General features: G+C 43.0%; 1 protein-coding gene across 19 annotated transcripts in view; it reads right to left on the bottom strand.

Moving 5' to 3' along the window:
- PHC2 (polyhomeotic homolog 2) overlaps positions 1–16,599 on the bottom strand; it is a 212,797-nt gene that overhangs the window by 8,022 nt on the left and 188,176 nt on the right. Inside the window, exon 1 of one of the 19 annotated variants that reach the window (XM_007492972.3) lies at positions 15,273–15,413. The exons of the other annotated variants lie outside the window; for them this stretch is intronic. The gene's annotated coding sequence lies outside the window, so the exon portion shown is untranslated. Of the gene's footprint in view, positions 1–15,272; positions 15,414–16,599 lie in introns of those variants that run through there. 19 annotated transcript variants of the gene reach the window in all.

Below are 16,599 nucleotides of genomic sequence, written 5' to 3'. Positions count from 1 at the left end.
TCAGAACACTATAACTGGGTTACGTAGACCTACTCCCTTTGGGGAGTTTGTAATCTAGGACAGTCTAGGTTAACTTGTACTAATAAGTACAAAAAAAAATCTGACCAACAGGGAACATTGAACTAACCTAGAGACAAAGAGACAACCCAAACCACAATCTGGCCAGAATTCCTGCCCAATCCACTGCTTCCCATATATTCTTCTCATTATTAATCCCAAGTGGCTGTCATCCCTCTGCAAAAGGCCACTTTCATGATCACTACTTTTCTATGGATTCTTGCCCATTCTTCAATTGAACCAGAAAAGCAGAAAATCCTACAGTTGGAAAGAAACTTAAGAGGTTTATAACCTGGAGTTCTAAAGGGTATCTGGATAAATTTCAGGGAGTCCACAAGCTTGGTTGGGGAAAAAAAAAACAACTACACTTTCATTTTCATTAACCTTTGGTTTCCTTTGAAATTCTATATATTTTATCTTATGCATTTAAAAACAGGATTCTGAGAAAGGGTCCACAGGCTTCACCAAACTGCCCAAGGGGTCAACACAAAAAAGTTCCAGAGCCCTCATCTAGTCCAAATCCTGGTCAAATAGTGGGATGACTCTCGTCCAATACCTAAGCCCAAGCAACATTATGCCTCTATTAATCACCTCTCCCCCAAATCTTACTTCAACTCTTTCCTGTGAATTTTTATCATTTTAAAGACCTAACTCTACTTCCACTTTTAGCCAACAAACTTTTGGGAACCATCTACAACATTCAAGAAACAAAACAGAACAGTCTTTGTTTTCAGGAAGCCCAACAAAATCCTAGATTACCACTGCTCTAGGCTCATTTAAAAACCTTCATTCCTATGTTGAAAACCACCTTACTAAATGTCAAATAACTATAATGGGGACTAGGGGTGAGGAGCATTCAAATTATTGATTAAAAAACAAAACTAAATGAAATCAAGGTTTAAAAAATATTGTAGGACTTTTTACAAAAGCAAGCCTCCCTACATTTTCAATACAATAAAGATCTCAGTTATCACTACAAAGCAGAAATCGTTAATTTCAAATTATGCTGCACTAATACATACAGTATGGTATATAGAAAAGTTTAAGGCCTACTCTGACTGACTGCCAGTATTCTCAATCCTTTTCTGCTGAAGCATTTGGCTATAACACAAATAGCCAGCAATCATCACTTTTTTATATAATTCGTGATCAAACTGAGGGGTAAGGAAGAATTAGTCAAGAAAGAGATTTTTACTGATGAGATTTTTTTAAGGTCACACTAATGAATTTACAAAAGTTAGTTTGGATTCATTTCAGATTTCAGAAATGCTAATAACTTAGCTTTTAAGAGGAGTAACTCCCACAGAAGCATATTTTTCTTCTGAAACAATTTTATAGGAGAAGATTACTTGGGTATTTAAAAAAACTACCTACCACCTTAACCCATTATTTTATGTATCTCCTGCTGGTCCTGCTCTTAAAGCCTATATACTTCCTATAAACATTGAAAAGTTAAAAATGTTAAAATGTGCTGTCATTTAATTATTAACAGCTAAGGAAAAATACTGCAAAAATCTGGTTGCTGTTTTTGCAAATGACTACTGTCCAAATACATTGTGGCAAAAATATCTTCTAAACTAATTCAGGAGTGACTTGATGAATTGAAAATGGGTCATCTCACAATGACTTCAGAAGTTTCTGCTTCAATTAATATGACAAACAGAAATGACCAAAACAGATAAAATTTCTGATTCAGCTACAAAAATAAATCTGAAATATTAGTGGCAAAAACACTGCATATGGGGTCATAGGATCTGAGTTTTAATATAAACTCTGCAATTTACTGTACGTATACTCTTTGGCAAGTCATAGCCCATCTCTCTCTGAACCTTAATTTTCTTATCTGCAACATGAGGGTGAAGAGGACTAGATAACCTTTAAGTTCTATCTCAAAATCCTCTAAGTATGTGAAAATAAACAGCAACTATAAAACATAGTGAGTCCTCTAAAAATGAATTTCAAAGAAAGTCTCCCCGATTTAAGTCAAATCACCTTGTTAAAAACATTAATTTACATACTTTCTCCACTCTCATTACCCTTGGTAAAACTTTATTAACCTCCCAAACATCTCATCCTCTGCTTTCATTAATATAGTTCCCTCTAACCTGGTTATAGATTCTTTTATCCTGGCTGTCTCTCATCTCAGACATAAATCATTGTCATTCATTAAGGATATAAAAATTTTAAACTGGTAATAATAGTTAACATTTATATCGCACTTAATGTGTGTCTAGGAGTGTGCTAAGTACTTTACAATTATTATCTCTTTTGATTCTAACAACCCTGTGAAGCAGATGCTATTATTATCCCCATTTTACAGATGAAGAAAATGAGGCAGACATAGGTTAAGTGACTTGCCCAGGGTGATATAGCTAGTGTCTGAGGCTGGATTTGAACTCAAGTCTTCCTGATTTTAGGCACTATCCTCTGGGTCATCCAGCTATCCTGGAAGAGGGTAAGTAGGTAGGAGAATAAGTACTAATGCCACATTCTCGTCTGAGCCCAACACTGGCCTGAAGTCAGGAAATCTGTGTTGTAATCCAGGCAATGCCACTTATTAGTTATGTGGCAGTACAGTAAGCCATTCTTATTCAAGACTGAGCCTTCTTTTCTATACACGGATGGGAAGTCCCATCTTCCTCCCAGCTTTGGTATTCAAGGATGTTAGGATTCCATGGTTAGCTCAGGGGTGGGGATAATTTTTGCTTTACCCTTGGCTAAGGTGGAACTTCAGACCTTCAAAGCAGAGCAAAGGATCCAATCTGGACAGGGTGAGGGTAGGAGGCAACCTCACTACCTTTAAGACTGACCTGAACTGAAAATCCCAAAGGACTATGAAAAAATACCGTACATCCATTCTCAATTGACCCTCATAACCCTGTTAAGAAGGTAAATATTAATATTTCCATTTTACAGATAAGCAATGACTGAGCACAATCACAATCACGTAGCTAATAAGGGTTGAAGGGCAAATTTGAAATCAAGTTCTGGGAGTCTAATACTACTTAGCAATACAACACAAAGCTGTCATGATATGGACTGGGGAGTCTTTGGCAGTCATGTTGAGGTCTGTAGCTGCTTTTCTGTGTGATCACCTAGTAGGTTGATTCCTTACCTGTTCTAATAACAAAGGCAGGTGAATTTCTGGAATAACCAACTAGAACCTTGCCCTCTGATGAGCCCAGAATAATGAGATTACATTGTTTCCCAGTCCTTCCAATCTGCTCCAAGGGCAAGGTGCTGCTCATTTTGGTAGAAGATGCTGAAACTGAAACCTACTCTATCTGCCCTTGGGCTCAATAAAAAGAACTAGGAATAAGAATACCAGATGTGGAGTCAGAGGGCATGAGTTCAAATCCTTGCCCTATCGCTTAATACTATGAACTCATAGGCAACTCACTTAACTCCTTTAGGTGGTATCTTCAACTACAAAATGAAGAGATTGGACTATAAATTCCCTTTAAATGTATGAGGCTCTCATCTATCTTTGGAGTCAGTCCTTCATGTAATTTTCTTTCTTTCTTCTTTTTTTTTAAACCCTTACCTTCCATCTTGGAGTCAATACTATGTATTGGTTCCAAGGCAGAAGAGTGGTAAGGGCTAGGCAATGGGGGTTGTTACTTGCCCAGGGTCACACAGCTCGGAAATGTCTGGGGCCACATTTGAACCCAGGACCTCCCATATCTAGGCGTGACTCTCAATCCACTGAGCCACCCAGCTGCCCCCATGTAATTTTCTTAATAAGCAATGGAGTTATGTAGGCATTACCTAAGACCCCTTGCTTCAGAGCCCCAAATAATGCATGGGAATTATGACGGGAAAGTAAATTTAAACCTCAAGTTCAGGTGTGTTATATTTATTTTTGGATGAAAGATCTATTTCATAGCAGGAGTGCACTATTGTCCTAACATCAAATTAGGGTATCTTTAGGTAGATATGGCAATACATGCCCAGCTCCAAATTCTATCCTGATTCTATTTAAGTTTGCATTTTCCTGGAAATTCTTTTACCCCCCTCCTCAAGTTTTAATTTCAAGATTTAAAAAAAAAAGGGAATTCACTTTTGCTAAGGCATAACAAAATGGGTACTTAGGGTCCACAATTATCAATGTTCCATGCTTGGCTTCCACCAGGGCCCACTAGTGCCTGAACATTTGGCTGAATCATTTAAGGGGCTTTGCTGCCTGCCTACACAAATATGGCATCTTCTAATCATCTGTCTATGGCAGGAATACCGTAAGCCACATAGATGCTTGTTGCTTAAAAAACCTTTGGCTCAGTTCCTTCCCCTGCAGTGTGGTGTTTCCAACAGAGGGCAATGCAGTACGGAGTTGGAAGTCAGAACTGAGCCCTCTAAAGCTGGAATCCTCACCACTGCCCATGTTTACAGTCATTATATCTGTTCAGAAGCCAGTAGGTGTCACTGCCTCCAAGTTCCAAAATGAGTACAAGATTTATAAGCTATATACCCAACAGGGCTGGGACTAAGTTCCACTGGGCTTTAGCCTGAGGCAGTGTGGTCTAGTACAGTGTTGAACTTATTAGAAGAAAAAATCTTGCCCTTTTAGTCTCTTCATGGTAAGAGAGTTACCCTCCCCAAACTTTGGGGTTAGTCATATTGGCACTATCTACCTTGTGCGATTATTGTGAGAAAAGATCATCAGTTATTATAGCATTAAAACTGATTAAGTGTGCTGAGAGATAACTGACAGCTGGGACACTGATAATGCCTCCTTCTAAGTCACCTTGCAATGTGTTTCAGGACTAACATTTGCATGTGGGTGCTTCTGATCTCACCACACTGTACTTCCAGTAAATAGTCTACTGTGAAAGGTCTTCTTCCAGAAAGCTGGGAAGGAGTCCAGATTTTCCATTCTACTCCCCCTCAGAGCATAGAAGAGAGAACACTACTCAGAGAGATGCAAAATACCAGCTCAAGGAGAGCGATTTCTCTTGACTTGCTCTATTTCTGGTTTTCACTTTTGTAGGTCATGGGAACAGTTCAATCTTCCAACTTAAAAGGTTTCTTGAAGCCCTTGTTAGGATACAGGCAAAGCAGAGTGCTATCAACAAAAGATATTGTAAGGAGGCATAATAGGGATCATTTGCCTGGAGCAGACTACTCAAATGATAAAACAAGGTCTCCTATATAAGGCACAGAGCTCACTCGCAGCTCTTAGCATTCACTGACTTGGCTAAACAGCTCACTCACATGTGGGTAGGAAAAATGAGAGTGAAATTCACAAAGTCCTGGCTTAAGTGGGGCATCTGCAAAGTGATGTTTGCACCGAGACAGCCGACAGAGGGTGAGGAGCAGAGAGCTGTGTGCTCCATGGAAGCAGGGCTTGTCCTTTCTGCCTCCCAGGTTGAAGTGGGAAGAAAAAAGGATTGAGATTTCAGTCCTGGTTCCGTCACTACCCAGTTGAAGAGTTGTCTTCTCTCTGGGTCTGACATTCCTCATCTCTAAATTGAAGAATCTAAAAATCTATCAAAAGAATTTCTTGAAAGGTTCTCCCAAGCTCCTTTATTCTGAGAGAATGTCTGTTTTAAAGTACCCCCTAGGCATGGGTACACCCTAGAATTCTGTCCTGAGCCATAGTCTCTTCTTTTTACACCAGGGGTTCTTAATGGGGACCCACAGATAGATTTCAACTTGGATGGAAAAAATTACATCATAATTTTCACTAATCTCTGAAAATGATCATTTCCTTCAATTGGGAATTTTTTTCCAAACTAAAACATTATTCTGAAAAAGAGTCCACACAGACTTCACTAGACTACCAAATGGATTCAAGGGTACAAAAGTTAAGAAATCTCTGATTTATAGTCTTGATGTCATCAGTTCTCATGATGGCTTTATTATTATTATCTCTCGTGTATTTTTCTCAAATCCGCCAGTCTCCTGAGGTCCATAGTACTTACTGTCTTCTGGACACCTCCACCTGGATATCCCATATACATCTCAAATTCAATATAGCCAAATTGGAACTCAACCTTCTAACTATCTAAACTTGTCTCTCTTCCAAACTTATTTTTTTAAACCCTTACCTCTTGCCTTAGAATATGAAGTATCAGTTCCAAGGCAGGAGTGGTAAAAGTTAGGTAATGGGGGTCACACAAGCTAGGAAGTGTCTGAGATCAGATCTGAACCTAGGACCTCCTATATCTAGGCCTGGCTGTACAATGAGCCACCTAGCTGCCCCATTACCTATTACTGAAGATATAAAATAGCTCTTCAGTTCATAACTTTGGGATCATCACCTAGACCAGTGATGGAAAACCTATGGCATGGGTGCCAAAGATGGCACACGGAACACTCTCTATTGGGCACTCGACCTCCTCCTCCACCCCCAACCCCAGTTTGTTACTAGGAAGGCAGAGGGACTCTGGTGGAGCTGCTCTCCTTCCCTTTTACTGAGGACGTTCCTCACTTCACCCACCCCTCTTGCCCAGCAGCCTAATGGGAGTGTTTTCTCCCTCCTGTGTGGGGTAAGGTAGGACAGGGCCCACCCAGCACTTGGTGGTGGGGCCCGGCACTCAATCTCTAAAAGGTTTTCTATCACTGATCTAGACTCTTCTTACTCCTTTACTTGCCATAATCTGCCAGTGGCAACATCTTATAGATTCTACCTCTCTGTGCTAAACTGCCTATATTCCCCTTCTCTCTACTAATGGCCACCACCCTTGGTTCAAGTCTTTATAACCTCTGCTTTGAAACAGCATCATCATTGCTCTGCCTATGTAAACCATCTAGACTTTTCCAGGACATATGAAGAATCCCCTCTGCAACAACCTAATTGATCTGGACCTTTCCTAAAGGAAAGCTCCAACTATCTCACTCCCTTGCTGGAGATTCTTCAGTGGCTCCCTTTTATGTTTAAGATAAATTAAAAACCCATACTGTTTTTATTTAAAGCTCTTCTCAATCTGGCTCAAGTCTTTATTCTCCCTCATGTACTTCCAGCCAAACTGGTCTGTTATAGTCCCCCATACATGGAATTCTATCTCCTGCCTGCACTCCTTTGAACACTGTTTTCCATGCTGTCAAATGTTTGCTCCTTTTCATTTATCACAATCCCTCTCCTTCAGGGCTAAACTCCAGTGCCAGCTCCTCCAAGAAACCTTTCCTGATCTGTCCCCAGGCAGGTCTCAGTGTATCCTCAATGAGTTACTTGGTATTTATTTTGTAGTTAAGTATCACAATGATCCTCTAGGCAGGGGTCACAAAGCTGGTGCTTAATAAATGCTTGCTGAATTTAGCTCCCTGTTCTATTTCATGCTGCTAGAGCAAAGCAGAACTAGTCCACTTTTTCTTCCACTTTAAAAGCTTTTCAAATAAATCATATTCACCTTAAGATTGTCTTTTTCAGGACTGAACCTGGGTTCTAGTTCTATGTCTAACACTACCTACCCACAACTTAGAAAGGTTTAATATGAATGTCCACTAAAAATTGTAGCAGTTTGAAGCTGTCTGTTCAATTATCTGGGAAGATGGAGTCCAAGTGGGAGAACCATAGGGGTAGGGCCAGGATCTGCTACAGATATGGGGAATAGAGCCTTTATCTACAGTCATGGAGTTTGGGAAAGGGTTCGGAGAAAAAAAAGGCAGGTCAGGGACCCTGAAGTTTCAATTTTTAAAATCAGGCCTCTTTAAGCAAAATGATTTAAAGGTTTGGAAAATGGGTCCAGTGATTCAAGAGAGGTGTGGCACAGTGAGTGGTAGAGTGCCACAGTAGTCCAGCTTTAAGAAACCTTAGATGAAGATTATTTGTTTTGGGTTTTGAATCTGAAGAACCAGATCTTTAAAATTAGAGTCCCCAATGCTGATCTCAGTTCTTCTGATAGGATGGAGGGACTTAATTACCTGTCCTTGGAGGTTAGGAAGGGGAGGGGACAAACCACACAAGTTTAAGCCCTGTAAAATGTGAGCTATCATTTACAATTTTGTCTGTGACCTAGCTGTTAGCCAATTTGAAGTCATCCTATCTACACTGATTACCTAAAAGATGCTACCATCACCAAATTGATCCTAGAATTCACAACTAGCATCAACAGAACCCAGACTGACTTGCATGACTTTCACCCTGCAAGGGACAGAAATGCTTTATGTTATTAAAGCCCTAAATAACTTATTCCAATCCTAATTGGTTACTTTGAAACCAAACTGATGTATCCTTTAATCAAAATGAAGGTTGGCACTTTGTGCCCTAGAGATGCTTCAGAGTAATAAGGGGAGCTGGGTTACTGAACTAGCCAAACTGTTGATGAATCGATGTTTTTGGTTTCAGAGGCCTAAGTGTTGGGGACAAGGAAGGGCTGAGCAGTCAGAGGGCTGCCTTCTCCCAAAGGAAAGCACCCCCCCCCCCCATTACCATACAGCTGCCTTTCATGCTACCCCTCAGGGCACAGGGAAAGAAAAAAGGAAGAGCTGCCCACTGGCCCCTTCTGGAAGAGGGGAGGATTAGCCAAGCTGTAAGCAATGGTTTGCAGGCTTCTATATATACCAGGGATACCTTGAAAGAAATCAATGGGGTCAGTTAAGAGTCCTTCACATCCTGGAGAGAACAAGGAGAGCAATGGAGGATGTCCTAACAGCTGCAGATGGCTTCCTGCTCACAGCCTCATATCTAAAGTTGGAGTTTCTGCACCTAATTAGAGTCCCCTAAGTCAAATGTGGTAGCAACAATAGCAGAGGCTATTATTGGACTGAAAGGTAAAAGCAAAGCACCATTCTAGCTATAAGAAGATCCAGGGAAATGGCTCCCAAAATACCAGGACTTTCTACCTGATATTGATGCTGACACCCACTGATGTTTACAGGGGAGGACTTCTAGAGGTCTTCTCTTAAGATGTGGCCAAGGGTACTTTGGAAGAATTAAAGGACTCATATGACAAAACAACTAATAACAAAAGGTCCTCATTTTATAAAACACCATCCTTACAATGGTCCACACTTATTTTTATCTTCATTTTACAGCTGAAGAAAATAAGGCTGAGAGATTAGGTGACTTGCCCAAGGGCTATTTGGCTGCAAATCTATTGCCTCTAAATCCAATGCCTGGTATAGAATGAAACCCTTAATAAATGCTCTTTATTGTGCCCATCCTGGGGTGAGGCCCTATACAAAGGCAGATTTGGTTTTCTAGAGGCTGCCCAATGAAGTGAACTGGGCTCTCTTTTAGGAAGCCAGCATCACTGGGGTCCAAGGAAACATGATCTTCATCTGAGACTGAAGAGATGCAAGGGGCCTGGCAGCTCAACTGGCCTGACTCATTAACTTCCTAGATAAAGACAGAGACTTCTGTTAAAGTATTTGAACCCCAGTCCTCTGACTTCATGGCCCTCTTTTCCATTGGATTATGTGCTATTCAAGTCTTCATATTTTACTCTTGGTCCTTTCCTTTCTTCCAGGACTTAAGTTTGCAGAGAGAGCTTTCTATTTTGTCTGGCCAGATTATAAAGCAATTGCTCCTGCCATAAGGATAAACCAAAGAGATTCAACTCAAATAATTCACTTAGCATACATTTACTGATAGCCTATCTTGTGTCATTAACAGACTTTTAACCCAACTAACATAAAGGGGCACCAAGGCAGCTACTAGTTTCTCACAACTCATATTTCCCCTAACCTTTGGTGCCAGAGCACCAGACACACATGGATTTTATTTTTAGGTGGGGCATTCTCTGCCCTTTCTCTACTCCCACCTCCCAAAAAGGTGGAAGGGGACCGGATTCTGAAAAGACAAAGGCTGAGAATAAAGATTCATAAAATAAAGGGGATGGAAGGTGACCATGGCCCTGTTCCCTGGATCTTGACATTCCAAGTCTTTCTGAAAGTCCAACTAGTTTGAAACAACAGGAAAAAAAAGGGCTTAAATTCTGTGGTGATACTATCGTCCCAAGAATGCTAGGGCCTTTCAGGAGACACATATAATATTTGAAGCTGGTCCATCCTCGCTTATATTACTTATTTCTTGAAGCAAGAATATTGGGCCAGATGAGAATCTGACTAACCCAGGATAGAGGATGCTCTTAGCTTAGGATTCAGTGAGTGGTCTCTAGAGTATGTCTCTGGAAAACACTGGCCTTGCAAATAAAGACTTAATGATAACCTCCGTTCCTTAGAAACACTTTCCTCTCCTCCCCCTTCTTTCCCATAATTGTTTTCTCACTAAGTTCTCAGCCCATACTGCCTTCCCTCTAGGTTATTGGTGGAATACTTATGATCTGAGAAAAGAGGTTTCCAGTTGGATTGTGCCCCTCAAGTATACTAGAAAAATGTTTTCTCTAAAACTAATCTTTATGAATTTAAATTGTTTTAAGTAGTTTCTAGGAAATGCTTATTAATATTGTTTAAATTTAAGATATGCCAAAATTTAAGAAAAGGTAACTGAAACTTAAAATTGAATAGTATGAAATCTGTGAAAGCCATTTAGAAAAATGGTCTGGAAATAGTTCTCAAGAAACTATGAATTGTATAGCTTATTTTCTTGCGAATATTTTCAGTACACCAGAGTCCTTAACTATTGGACATGAGTGACTATGGCCTCAACATTCAACAATCATTTCTCCTTAATGAACAGCATAATCAGTGAAATAGTACAAATCTCTTATCTACCAGATTCCTCTGAGAATATGCAATTACTAATTTGGTTTTTAATAGTAGTAACTTCAACAGTTATGGAAAGAATGTTTTCTTATTTTCCAATAATTCAGTCTAAATTGAAAAATCATTTGTGAATTGAAAGAAGAAAGCTCATCTTCCTCGAACAGTCTATAGAAAAACTGAAAGAGAAAGAATATGGTTTGTTGCATAACCTGGTATGAAATTTTTTATGTTGACCTAGCTAAAAAATTATCTAAAGTGAAAATGCTAGATTATATATATATATATATATATATATTTTTAAACCCTTACCTTCTGTCTTGGGAGTCAACACTGTGTATTGGCTCCAAGGCAGAAGAGTGGTAAGGGCTAGGCAATGGGAGTCAAGTGACTTGCTCAGGGTCACACAGCTAGGAAGTGTCTGAGGTCACATTTGAACCTAGGACCTCCCATCTCTAGGCCTGACTCTCAAAATCCACTGAGCTACCCAGCTGCCCCCTAGATTATATATTAAATGTTTTATTATATCCTAATTCTGTGGCAACCTGTGAAGAGTGTAACTCTATTAATCAGAATTAGAAACCATATTAGAAAATCAGGAAGCTGTTGAAGAAAATCCCAAAATCTAAGTTTATTATTATAGCTAGAAAAAAATGCTAAAATGTTTTCTGGTTTGGGGTCTATTGATAGTTATATATTTCTAAGGAATTATAGTGAAAAAATTCCCTGAAAAACTTTGATTAACCTGCTGAAGTAGTAATGGTTCATTTCCTAAATGATTTCACAAATACTTGCCTCAATTAGTGCTAGCAAATAAAGTATCCAAAAGCAGTTTCTGATGTAGCTGTGAAATCAATTTGAAGAAAGACCAAAATAGAGCACTGATTTAAAACATGTGATGAGAACTGCTTTAAAGGGCACCTGCCTGAGCAGTGACGAAAATGTAATAAGGCTTTATCAAACAATACACTTTTAAAAATAGAAATAACAATGCTTAAATCTTCTCAACTGGTAAGCTGTGATTTCTATTAGAAGTCAGGAAAACCACTTAATTACAATCAAATTTCCTCTTGTAGAGAGCCCCCTCCCTCAAAGTGTTAATCCTGTGCTTTGGAAAATAAAGTGCTAAAGGCGATTATTATCCACTAGCACAAGCAAATGGATTTTAGAGAGCACTGGCACATGCCAAAGGTGAGTTGGGGCTTCCATTGCTCTTCTGCCACCATAGTGCTAGGTTGGAGGTCAAGTGAATAGGTACCATCTTAAAAACTGCAGCAAGGCAGTCATATGGCACTTCCTGACCACCACAGGGAAGCCTATGGCATCCCTTTAGTCAAAGTTCTCCTACTGGCAGGGAACTATCCTTCCTGTTTTCTAGTTGAGAACATAGGCACAAAACAGATGGAATGAAGGTAAAAGACACCATTTTGAAAGGTTCCCTATTCTTTTTCCCCCACTCCCTATGTTAGCACAGGTATTTGTGTGTTATGTTTTAAGAGAGGTCTTTTTGAGGGGGAAGGCTAAGTCAGCATAGGCATTCTGCAATGGCTGGAACACAGAACATTAACCTGCCTACATTTAGACTCACCCAAAGTGGGGATGAAAACCCCATGGTAATAATCACTGAACCATATAGTAGTAAAGCCAGAAAGATAACTATCTACCCTTAAGATTTCTAGATTTGGGGGGCCTGATGATTGGTAATGCCTATAATTAGGATTAGAGGGTAGAGAGAAGATAGGTGGATTGTGACCCAATAATTGTGGCTTTCACAGGCCTTAGAAGAAAGGTCTAATGTATACTCCTAAAGAAGAAAGGTACATTTCAGACAAAAGAGTCATGGTACCATTCTCAGAAACATTCAGGATAAATAAAAGACAGTTTATCTAGGGTCGATGAGAACTACAATTCTTCATGAGATCTAGCCTCTTCATTTACTCACTTTGTGAAAATATCAGAATGGTGGGATTCAAAGTAGCTGAGGCATGAAATAATTAAAACAGGAAAAAAAGATGTGGCTAGAGAAAGTAGATTCTGGGGCTGAGCCAATCAGGAACAGACAGAGCCATGGGGATAGGGGACAGGAAAAGAGAGTGGAATAGAATTATTGAATAAATCTGAGTAAACAACTTCACCTGAAATGAATTAAAGGAGTCATGAAAATATTCAAGTGCTTGAATTTAAGAAACAAAATGTTGGGGGCAGCTGGGTGGCTCAGTGGATTGAGAGCCAGGTCTAGAGATGGGAGGTCCTGGGTTCAAATCTGGCCTCAGACACTTCCCAGTTGTGTGATCCTGGGCAAGTCACTTGACCCCCATTGCCTAGCCCTTACCACTCTTCTGCCTTAGAACCAACACACAGTATTGATTCCAAGATGGAAGGTAAGGATTAAAAAAAAAAGGAACAAAATGTTTTTAACAAGTTTCCAACTATTTATGGTACTGAAGCTTGTGTTAAATTCAATAAATTATATCCATAGTTTTTGTTTGTTTTTTTTTCCAAAAGTTAAAGTTAGGAAGTGATAGCTTGGGAGAGTCAGCTGTGGGGTGAATTACTCCCCACTGAAATATAAAGAAACAAATATCTGAAGCTAAGGGAATCTGTGGGGACAGATGGAAGAAAAGGATGGAGCTGCCTTGCTACTTAGTAGCAAGTAGAAGTGGGAGGAGTAAATAGATGTCCTGAACAAAAGTATGAAGCGAAACCAGACCGGAAAGGGAAAGAAAGGTCAGTGAACCAAGAGTCCAGGAAGAGAGAACTGGGTATTCCACTTGAAAGCCTCTCACAAAATTGAAGTGATGAAAAAGAAACAGGTGAGTATCCCAAGAGAAAGAGGGAGGTGGATCTTAGATCTGGATCTACTTACCAGAAAGGCTACCTACCTTCTCAAGAACAAGGTTAGAGAATAATGTGGGGCTGTATCCAAGGAGTAACTGGAAACAGTTCTTGGGTGAATACTGCCATTAGAGTTCTATACTAGTTAGCATGATAAAATAGGTGCCTCCTCCTCCCACAAGCAGCCATTGGTCTTTCTGCAGCAACATGAAGATGTAAATTCCTGGAGACTGGGAATCTCTTACTTATTCCCCTTTGTAGTTAGTGAGTCTTCAACAAACTGTAATATCTTCATCACTAAATGAACTAATAAATAAGTTCTTGTACTATGACTTTTGGGGAGCTGGGATTTAGACCAAGTAGGCATTATCATCAGCTCATTCCTAGGAACTAACATTTCTGATTACTATGCAATCTGGATGGCATGACTAACTCATAGATACCTTAGGTGGGAGAAAAGGCAGGTCTTATTGCTTTTTAATTAAGAAAATAAAATTAGTTTTTACTCCAGAGCTTGGAGAAAAATCAGTACTGTGGCAAACCTCACTTGTGACTTAGGCCCACTCTGTCTGAATTGGAGTAGCCAAAGAGAGGGTTAACCCAGGAGACATGGGTCCTGGAAAAAGGGATTTTTCTTGCCTCATTAGCCTGCCATTTTTATTTTTAAGTAGAACGCCTGGCATTTGGGTTGAGTAGGAAGAGAAGAAAATCTCATAGTAATTCTAATTAGATTTTGGATTAACCAGTCATGCCACAACACCAAATGGCTGGAAAAGGCAAAGGCAACCTGGCCCCATACTAGAGACCCTCAAAACAAGGCAAGGATGAGAGCAGGGTGTTCCGGGAAAAGGAGGTGGAGGTATTGGCACCTATTATGGGAAAGGTATAAGATCCAGGCAGTCTAAAAATTTTTGATCGTGGGTGAAAGTGAACATCCTAGCAGCCATACATGGGCTGGTTGAGTGGAGCTGGGCTAAGAAAACTGAAAGTGAACGTCAGAAGCCTCGGAAGACACCGAGGGGGGAGGGGGTCCTGGAACAAAATGCTGTAAACAGAAGAAATCTGGACTCCCAGCTGCAGTTCTCCTCACAGGCTTTCGATGAGACCTTAGGCCAGTTATTTCCCTTCCCTGTATTTCAGATTACCATTAAGGAGCGGCTGAGCACCTTCTTAAAAATTAAACACAGACAAAAGATGCCAGAGTGCGGCGGCAGCAGGGACTTGGCGTCCCGGCAGCCCGCAGCTTCACAGCCCCCAGTTAGGTTGTTTCTAAAAGTGTCCAGGTTTCTTTGGGCTGGAGGAGGTGGGCAGGATGCCCCAGAAACGGAGCCCACCAGAGGGAAGCCCCCCAAGTTCACGTCCATCCCCGCCTCCCCCCCCCCAGCCCCATCCCGGGGAGGGTCTGAAAGACGCCTCGAGGCAGGAAACCAGAGATAGCTTGAGGCAGAGCTGGCCCGAGACCCCTGGCTCTAACCCCAGAATTCCAGAGGAAGAAACTGAGGCCAGAGGGGCTTTAGGGATATCCTCGCTCGGGCCACAACCGCTCGCGGTGCCGATCTCGGGGCCGGGCGGGGCTCCGACTCCGGGGGAGGCGGAGAAGGCCGGGTCGGGCCAGCGGGGAGTAGGCCGGGGCAGGCGAGGGCGGTGCCCGCGTGTGTCCGGGTCGCTGGGCTTGCTTGGGGTGGGGGTGGGGGTAAGTGCGGAGCCGGCCCAGCCGAACCTCCCGGGGGGCCGCCCTGCCCGCCCAGGCCCCCGCTCCCGCCCCGGGCACTGACCTGTCCGGGGGCCCGGCCGCGCGGGGCCGGGCCGGGCGGGGCCTACGCAGCCCCGGGGCCGGGCGCCGCCTCACGCGGCCGCCGGGAGCCTCCGAGCCGGGGCCCGGGGCCGCCACGGCACATCCGACCCTGCGGGCCTGGCGGCGGGAGCGGGGGCAGGTCCAGGCCAGGGGACGCGGGTCCGGGCTGAGCGCCGCGCAGCCCGCGCCGCCGGGAGAAGAGCGAGCGGGGAGAGGCGGCGGCCAGCGGCTGGCGCACCAGGGCTGCAGCCGCCGCGGAGACAATGCGGAGCGTCCGGGCCCGGCTCCCGCGGCCGCCTCCGCCAGGGGGAGGAGCCGGGGGAGGGAGGAGGGCCGGGGGCGGGGCTGCGGGGGAGGGAGGGAGGAGGGACTGCGGGGGCAGCGGAGAAAGAGGGCGGCGGAGGTGCGGGAGGTTGCGGAGGAGGCGAAGACGAAGAACCGCGAAGAGCGAGGCTGCACAGCGGGAGAGAGGGGGAGGGGAGGGAGGAGCTACGTGGAATGGGAGGAAAAGGAGGAGGAGGAACGGAAAGTGGGCGACTGGAGGGGAGGGGAGAGGAGGAGGAGCTAAGAGTGGGTGGCAAGAATGCGGGGGAGGAGCAGCAGCTAAGGAAAGGGAGGGTCAGGTCGGGCAGGGCGCGAGGGAAGGTCTGGTAGGTGGGAGGGAGGGAGAAGGGGAAAGAAGCAAACCAGCAAACCCTGAGCTCCGGAGGTGTAAAGCCTATCTTGCCCCTCTTTTCAGAGACTCCAGGAGGCAGCTGGAGACCCAGGACTCTTTCTAAAGGCAAGAAGGAGGAGTCTGAAGGGAGAGTAATAGAACTTGGAGCAGTGGGATGGAGGAGGAAACGGCGAAAGTCATGAAATAGCAAAGAAGAGAGACGAAGGAGGCAGCCTAGAAATCTAAATGCCTGCAGAGAGCAGTATCTCCGGCCTGGCCTGGGACACGGAGGGCCTCTCCGAGCTGCAACCCTTTCCTTTGTAAAATGAGAATCATTACCCTTTGTGAATATCCACTCTCTGGGGAGGTTGTGAGGAAAATGTTTTTTTGGGGGCGAATCGTATAGGACCATAGCCACTCGAACTAGCATTATGTGAAACAAGCTCCTGAGGCCTGACCTAGAAGCCGCCCTGCAGTCAGCTGGGGCTACCTCCGGCCAATCTCATCGCCACAGAAGGGCTGGAGCAGGACCCTTGATTCCCTGGGTGGCTTTCCCCATAGCTGCCACTGACAACAGTTTCCCCAGACTCGTCTCGGGTTTCTCTCAGGAGTGAATAAATAGTTAGAACATTAGTTGTCTGGGAAGCTCTTA

Source organism: Monodelphis domestica, chromosome 4, assembly GCF_027887165.1.
Source record: "Monodelphis domestica isolate mMonDom1 chromosome 4, mMonDom1.pri, whole genome shotgun sequence".
Lineage (NCBI taxonomy): Eukaryota > Metazoa > Chordata > Mammalia > Didelphimorphia > Didelphidae > Monodelphis > Monodelphis domestica.
This window is presented reverse-complemented; position numbering and strand designations above follow the sequence as displayed.